This window comes from Lactuca saligna, chromosome 8 (genome assembly GCF_052625555.1).
Source record: "Lactuca saligna cultivar CGN05327 chromosome 8, ASM5262555v1, whole genome shotgun sequence".
Classification (NCBI taxonomy): Eukaryota; Viridiplantae; Streptophyta; class Magnoliopsida; order Asterales; family Asteraceae; genus Lactuca; species Lactuca saligna.
Window position 1 is genome coordinate 10,297,398 of NC_136424.1, and position 7,974 is coordinate 10,305,371.

Below are 7,974 nucleotides of genomic sequence, written 5' to 3' on the forward strand. Positions count from 1 at the left end.
ATTTTATCATAATTTAAAAAAAAAACCAACTTCTTATTTCTCCATTTGTGCTTTAAGGTGCTGAAAGGCTTAGTGACTCCTCTCTCGAATCAGGATATTTTTGTCCCTCTTGCTATTTATGGTTGTACGTGGATTCAACTAAGAATTGGGTAGTTGTTGGGTTTTCTAATTTGTGTTTGCTTACACAGAAGGGGTTGCAGAATCCATCATTTATTGACTGATGCAGATTTAAAAAAGTTTCTTGGTGTATGTTGTTTGATTTCATCTTATTTAGTTTTACTCCCACTTCCCACTTCCCTCTTTTTTTTTTCCGAAGTTCCAACTTTTTACAAATTTGCCCTGATTTTGTTTTTTGGGATACTATAAATCTGAAATAAACAAATGAATGGAAGTACATTGTTATTTTGTTGAATATTGGTTGTTGTATTGTATGTGATTTGTGGTTTATTTTACTATTGTAAGTATGCAATGGTGGCTATTTTGATTTTTAGTTTGTAATTTTGTAGCTTTGGTTTCAATTTGCTGATACCATCCAACGCCTGCAACGCGGGGCACCTTTTCTAGTATATATTAAGGAAATGAAAGTTAGGAACAGTACCTCACCTAGGTACTGTTCATCAGGTTTACTTACTTAACCATGGTCACCGCCTCCACCCCAGTTTTACCCACTCAAAAATACGTGTCGTCTTCTACAAAAACATCGAGAAGAGCTCCACCTTTATAGAGTTGGCATACCACCTAAGTAGACACGCTTTCCACCACTGCTTCTTTCATCAATTTTCAGAATAACACCTTTCTCCATCTTACTAAAATAGAGAGCAACGGAGGTCGACTCACCGCTCCCCCTTCCGATCATTCGTCTCCATCGCCTCTGTCCACCTGTGCTTCTGATTGTCTACTTTTTTCTATTCATCATCTTATCTTCAGGTTCTCTTATCGACCAACTCAACCACTTAAACCGATTCTCCATCATTTTCCGTTTTGGTTCCGTTTTCAGAAGAGTCAAGTGTTTTTTTTTTTGGGGGGGGGGGGGGGGGTTGGATCGATGGTTTGTTGTCGTTCATGTGTTTCAACTGAGTACTCACCTTGGATTTTCAGATGGTGTTTGTTGAAGCTGATCTGTTTGGGACGGCGTATCGGGAATGTTTACCAACTGAAGTGGGGAGGAGGATCGGAAATTTAAGAAATTGATTGTTTGGAGTTGTTTACCTCTATCTAAATTTAACTTTGGTGATGTTTTGGATATATTTTATAAGGTATGCTATTTTTTTTTTCAGATTCCAAAGGAAACCGGGTAATAGATTAACGTGTTGTATGTGTACTTCTTTTTTTGTGATCAATTTCCTTTCCTGCTCATAATCACCATCATAAATGTTGATTACATTGATGGTGTGTTCATACAGATTGTTACAGCGTATGATTGGAAAATATGATGTGCACAATTAAATATACATATTACAATGATTTTCAGATGGTGTTTGTTGAAGCTGATATGTTTGGGCTAGCGTATCGGGAATGTTTACTCATTCAATCTTAATAGAGAAGTAATTTATAACCTGCTATTTGTAATTTGTTGTTGTTTTGAAGTTTTTAGAATTTCTTTTACATTATTAATGGAATATATTTCCTCTTTAGAGACGCACATCAAGTGCTCGAAAAAATGTCTGATACAAACACCACTACGAAATATGTGACTCAAAATAGGGGTTTGTTGCTGGAACAATCATCTTATGTACAAGCAAGTGGAAAAGCTCGCGTCTGTTAATATTCAGTGAAGAAGTATTATTTATTTACTTACTTCCACCTATAATCTTCAATGTTGGATAAGGTCAGTGCCTGCGTATTTAGTTTATCCAATTACCTCAGCTATTCTACATGTATCCCTAATTTTAAGCTTACTATGAACAACTTTCACGTAAAGAAGTATGACAACTTTCAATGGATTTTCCCCGATTTAGGGTTCGACCTAAACAACACCGTCAATTTGCACCTTGCAGGTTTGTATACAATCTTTTCTCCTCTCTTTTTTTATTCTAAGTTCAATTTTGCATTTGACCTAAATATTAGTGCTTTGATCTTTTTTTTCACTTTGGATCAATGTTATCACCTGAATAAAAGAGTTTGATCATAGCAACTACATATTTTTTTTTGGAGGAACAAGTGTTGGAGAGAGGTTGAGATTGATGGCCCTCTTCCGGGCTTCCATTTTATTCCTAGCAAGTAACTTCATGACCTTCTTTCTTTTTGATAATTTTCATTTCTCTTTGATGGTGTTGGATTTGATCTCACTTTTTCATCTTATTATTATGATTGCCTTTTGGATCATCTTGAAATAGATACTTGAAAGATGACAACCCATGTGGGTCTGTTGGTTGACTATACAATTTTAGAGATCTCATCACAAAAGTAACAAGAAAAAAATATCTTTTCAAACTCCTATTGAATGCTAAGGTTTTTTATAACAATTGCACACGTTATTTCTAAATTGTGATGTTTCCTGCACTTTCCCATTGTCCGAGATGTTTGATTTGACTTCTTTTTTTTTATATACATTACATAAATTTATATAAAATTCATTCATGTTAATAGGAAACTTAAATTTTTAAATGACTCACTCTAACATACATTACATATTTTTTTATAAAGGCTCATAAAAATATGGTTGGATGGGAACAATCATTCTAATTAAGGTGTCTCCAATATCAGTTGATCCTAATTACGATGAGTTGTTCCATTACAGTAATAAACCTGAAACTTTGTATGTGCTTAACTAAAGTCAACAACTTGACATGTTAGATAAAATAATTAGTTTTTACTGTTTTGGTCTAATAACATATCTAATATACACAGGTTAGTAACCGAATAAATTGTGGTGTTTATGTATTTACACCCAAAATCTTTACTGCAATTCAAGGTGTTTCTGCAAAACGAAAAGATAAAGGTTAGTTAAAACTTATAAAAAACTACAATATAAATTATTATGTTTTTTTTAAATGAATTATGTTTTTTATTATCTTGCAGCTAATTTGAGATGTCAATCCAGCTTTGACGCCTTAAAGTCAGCAACAAGGTACTTCTTTTTTAATTTTTTTTAATTCGTTTTTAATTTTTTTTTTATTTTTCATTTTTTTAATTAATGACACAATTAAGTAGTTTTATAGAGAAGAATTTTGGTTTCAAACCCCAGTTCGAATAGGAGTATATTATGTTATAGCATGACCAACTTTAGCTTCATAATAAACCAACCGAATTGATATTTCTCTTTTGTTTGGAACCCACATCCTGTTCGTAGAAATCCATTGAACCAATGTTCAAATTTGAACAAATAAAAAGTTTCATGTGGATTAGGGTTTATTGAAAAGTTAGGAGGATTTCAACCTTTTGATTTTTTTTAAACAGTGGAAGATTGGAGCCATTTGAAGAAACAGGTATATGGTTCACTGTTTCAACATTGTTTTCTTCAACTGAAATACTGTTTTTTTTTTTCAAATTTGTATTATTTTATGGTAAATTTTCCAGATTACTTCTCAAGAGTGTTGGTATAGCTCAAAGGGTTCTTATAAATCCTAGCCAAAGTACCGAAACAATATATTGAAGGTGGGTATCATCATCCAAAACTATATAAACACATTTCAGATTAATATTTATAATTGTATCTTTTTACATCAGATGTGTTCTCTAATATATTTTACTTTTGTTAATTTATATTTGTTACTACTAGATGTTGCTCTCCAAATTACGAAATTACCCTTGATTGGTTAAGCTCGCATGTTACGAAATGAGATGATTAGTGGTCATGGTTATTGATAAATGGAATAATAATAGATTGTTTCTCTTTACTGGGTTTCATTGTTTTTTAAAATGGATTAATTTTTTCTTCATCAAAATCATCTTCACTTACCACTTCTTGAAGAAAATTAATGGTAATCATATTGTTTCTATTAAGGTTTTGACTTATCTTTTTTCCCGCTCATATTGTGGTTTGCTTTCATTCTTTCGTACCCTCATGTTAATACCGAGGGCCATATTGTTTAAATGAATGTCCATAATACATTTTCTCTTCAATTCTTAAACTACCCATTGGAATTTGGAGACCTTAGAATGGTGTTAGGTGCATAATTTGATCATTCAAGGAAATGAAATCGAAGAAGATGGGTGAAGGATGGGGTAAATATGAAGATGTTCTTTCTGTATTTATTGTAGATTACATTCTACTTAGATTTAAAACTACGTGGATAAAAGATTGTATTTTCATTGTTTTTGAAAATCTATTCAAATATAGTATTGTACTTCTTTTGGTAGCATGATCTATCATTACATTTCCATTCATCCGACTGATAGAAAATTACACAGAATAGCAACATACTTTAATTTGGATACCAATTTATGCAATGTACGCTCCGCGCAACGCGCGGGTAACCCCTCTAGTTTAGATCATGAAGATGTGGGATAAAACAGAAATAAAAAAAAATATTTTTACCTACACTAGTCTCATATATGATATTGAAGCAAAATTGGAGTTAAAAACTTTTTTCTTTAAATAGGATGTTCATATAATATATTTTTAATATAAATCTAATGCCTTTGATAATCATTATGAGAAATGAATTTTATAAAGGCTTGTTCACAAATGATTTTTTTTATGTGGTCTGTACAAAACTAGTTCAAATGTAACAACTAAAAATTTCAACAAAATTAAAACTTTTCAAAAACATTCCAATTCATTAAGTTATTACAAAAAGGTTTTCAATACATTTATTATCAGAGTATTCCCATGTTCATATCATAAAACATAAACACAAGCAGCGGTACGATCACGCCTTTGCCTTCCCACGGTCTCCTGAAGAACCTGAAAAACATTAAACCACAACTGTAAGCCCGAAAGCTTAGTGAGATACCTCCAAAATACCAACCACATATATCATACACATAACATGCTATATCATAACGAATCACAGAACAACCATGTATACCGGGTCTACTGTGGGACTGGTCCGCCGTGTCAGGCCTTCAGTCCACTTGGTCCACCCTCCGAGTCTAGTCATATCCCTCGAGTCTGCAGTGTGGTTGGTCCGCCCGCACCGGGCCTTCAACACACCTGGTCCACTCTCTGAGTCTACAATATGATTGGTCCCCCCGCATCGGGCCTTCAGTCGGCCTGGTCCACTCTCCGAGCCTTGGCACGTCTGGTTCGCCCTCGTGGGGCCTACAGCATATCTGGACTGCTCGCTGGGCCTTCGGAACAACCGGTCCGCCCTGGGTATCTTGGCCTACAGCACGAAGCAGGACCCGCCTCAACCCAACTCCAGTCCAAACACCATGTGCACATAAGCATACAATCACATAACAATTCATATTCAATCTAACCGATCTAGCAGATCACGTAACACAACATACTCTAAGCAGGATACCGACCTAACCGGTCACTAGCATAGCATCATCCTATATACCAGGATACGGACCTTAACTAGGTCTCTAACGAATACAATCCTAACTACCAGGATGCAAACATATCAAAGCAATAACATAACAACAGATACCCGGATCTCAATCCGGTAAAGGGCCGGCCTTGGTGCCTTAGACCCTGTTGATATAGTGAGGATAACTCACCTCGAAACTATCGGCTGAACGGATAACTCAAGCTGCTCCGACTACCGGTAGGATCTCCACCACTCGCCAACCACCAATACACAGAACTTAAAACAATATTCAACAATTACCAAAATGCCCTTGGAAATCAACTGGTCAACCCTTGGTCAAAGTCAAAGTCTACCCCTGACTGACTCTACTCGCCGAGTTAACCCGATGACTCGCCGAGTCCCCATACACAGAACCTCCTTCAATTCGCGACCCAACTCGCCGAGTCATCCCTTGACTCACCGAGTCACAGCCCTTCCAAAAGAAACTTGGACCCTACGACCAGACTCGCCGAGTCTATGACTATCTTCAACCTACTCGCCAAGTTGTTCTTACAACTCGCCGAGTTCCAGGCCATCTTCATCCAACTCGCCGAGTTGTCTTCCAACTCGCCGAGTTCCAGCCTTTCTTTAAGTAACTCGCCGAGTCTACCCATGTGACTCGCCGAGTACCACCGGGTCTGAATCCATACAGAGGCTTTCCAAGCCATGCAGATGATCCAAACCATAGATCTACCCCTCCTAAGGCCATCCATCACGTAAAGTGGCAATCTTTACGTGAATCCAAGGAGATCTAGGCATTTTCACTCTAGGGTTTGGGTTTTGGGACAAGATAGCTCAATCAATCACTCAAAAACAGGGAACTTTATGCATTCTAACCCTCCTCCATTCTAGATCTGAGGTAGCAACCTCAGATCTAACCTCTAAACTCCAATACATCAAAACATATGATCTCTAACACCTCCAAAAATGATGAATCTAGATAATAGCAGCTCAAACAATGAAGTAATACCTCAAAAGGATGCTCCAAGAGAAGGTTAATACGAATCCTTGCAAAGCCCTTTGATCCAAGTCTCTTCTCCTTCAAGATTTCTTCAACAATCACTTCCCCAAGCTCCAAATGCACTCAAATCCTCCACAATCACGTATCTAGGGTTTATGGACTTCAAGGGAGATCAAAGAGGCTGGGGAGAGGGTATAATGTCCTTTATATAGGGCTCATCCCCCTAATTTAGGGTTTTCTTCACACAGTGCCTACTCGCCCGGTCCAGCCTTGGACTCGCCGAGTTGGCTACTTAATACGCAACCTGAGTCGCGACCCTACTCGCCGAGTCCACCCATGGACTCGCCGAGTTGCCCTTTCAAATTTACACTTTTAGCCCTTCAACTCTACTCTTGATATTCCGGGATGTTACAATTCTCCCCCACTTAAATTAGGCTTCGTCCTCGAAGCCTGCGGCAACTCAACTCTAGAAATTCTCTCGCATTACAACTCCTGGCATTAACCCAGCCAGGTTCCTCAAAGCACAACCATGGAAACCAGAAACTCACTCCTCCTTTCTCGCGGTGTCCTGACCACCATCACAAACCGGCCACCGGCTTTACCCTCTGATAACCACACCTAGGGCTGTAAACGAACTGAACGTTCGGCGAACCGTTCGTGAACTGTTCGGCGGGAAGTTCGTTTATGTTCGTTTATTTAATAAATGAACGAACATGAACAAAAATTATCGTTCGTTTAGTTAAATGAATGAACATGAACAATGGCCTTGTTCGTTCATTTATGTTCGTGAACGTTCGTTTACGATGTTCATTTACGTTCATTTATGTTCGTTTGTTTAAGTTTATTTATATTCATCTATATTCAATTATTTTTTATTATATTGCTATATTATATGTTCGTTTATGTTCATATATGTTTAATTGTGTTTTTTTTATCTTTGTTCGTTTATGTTTGTTCGTTTGTGTTCGTTTAGCATGTTCACGAGCATAAATGAACGAACATGAACAAAGTAATTTGTTAAACGAATGAACATGAACAAGAAAATCTCGTTCGTTTATCCGTTCGTGTTCGTTTATTGTTCGGCTAACTTAAATGAACGAACATGAACAAGGCCTTGTTCGTGTTCGTTTGGTTCGTTTACAACCCTAACCACACCTAACAACTGAGTACCACCCATGATGCAACACTGCTCCAAATCACAACCATCACTCGACCCATATGAGCTAGAAATAACCATGCACCACCGGATTCCCGATCTGAGTCCAACTCTATCCATTCCATGCTGACAGAAAGACACATTCTTCAGAGCAACTCCCATGAGTTCTCCTTTTGCAATCACATGCACATGCTGAACTAGCTCTAGCACCCTCGGGTTAGGAAAACCCATCACACTGACTACCTTCAAAACATCCCTCAGGATGAACCATTACTACACAATTCCTTCACCAAAATCAAGCTGGGAATCCAAAACTCCATCCCTGCATCCCTTACGAGTCTCTTGACTTTACACCCTCGGAATTTCCTTCTGTGACCTCGGCAGACATCCAAACCGGA

At 37.3% G+C, this 7,974-nt stretch overlaps 1 long non-coding RNA gene across 14 annotated transcripts; it reads left to right on the plus strand.

Annotated features, from left to right (window-relative positions):
* Window positions 1-708: 708 nt before the first annotated feature.
* Window positions 709-4,301, plus strand: LOC145010883 (uncharacterized). 14 transcript variants are annotated; one of them, XR_013663956.1, is made up of 9 exons: window positions 711-927; window positions 1,099-1,544; window positions 1,636-1,828; window positions 1,922-1,997; window positions 2,119-2,220; window positions 2,851-2,941; window positions 3,022-3,070; window positions 3,400-3,428; window positions 3,520-3,701. It is a non-coding gene; the product is annotated as an uncharacterized LOC145010883 (long non-coding RNA). The 14 variants fall into 14 exon arrangements; XR_013663955.1 differs by having other exon boundaries at window positions 1,925-1,997; XR_013663959.1 differs by having other exon boundaries at window positions 712-927; window positions 1,959-1,997.
* The last annotated feature ends 3,673 nt before the right edge of the window (window positions 4,302-7,974 follow it).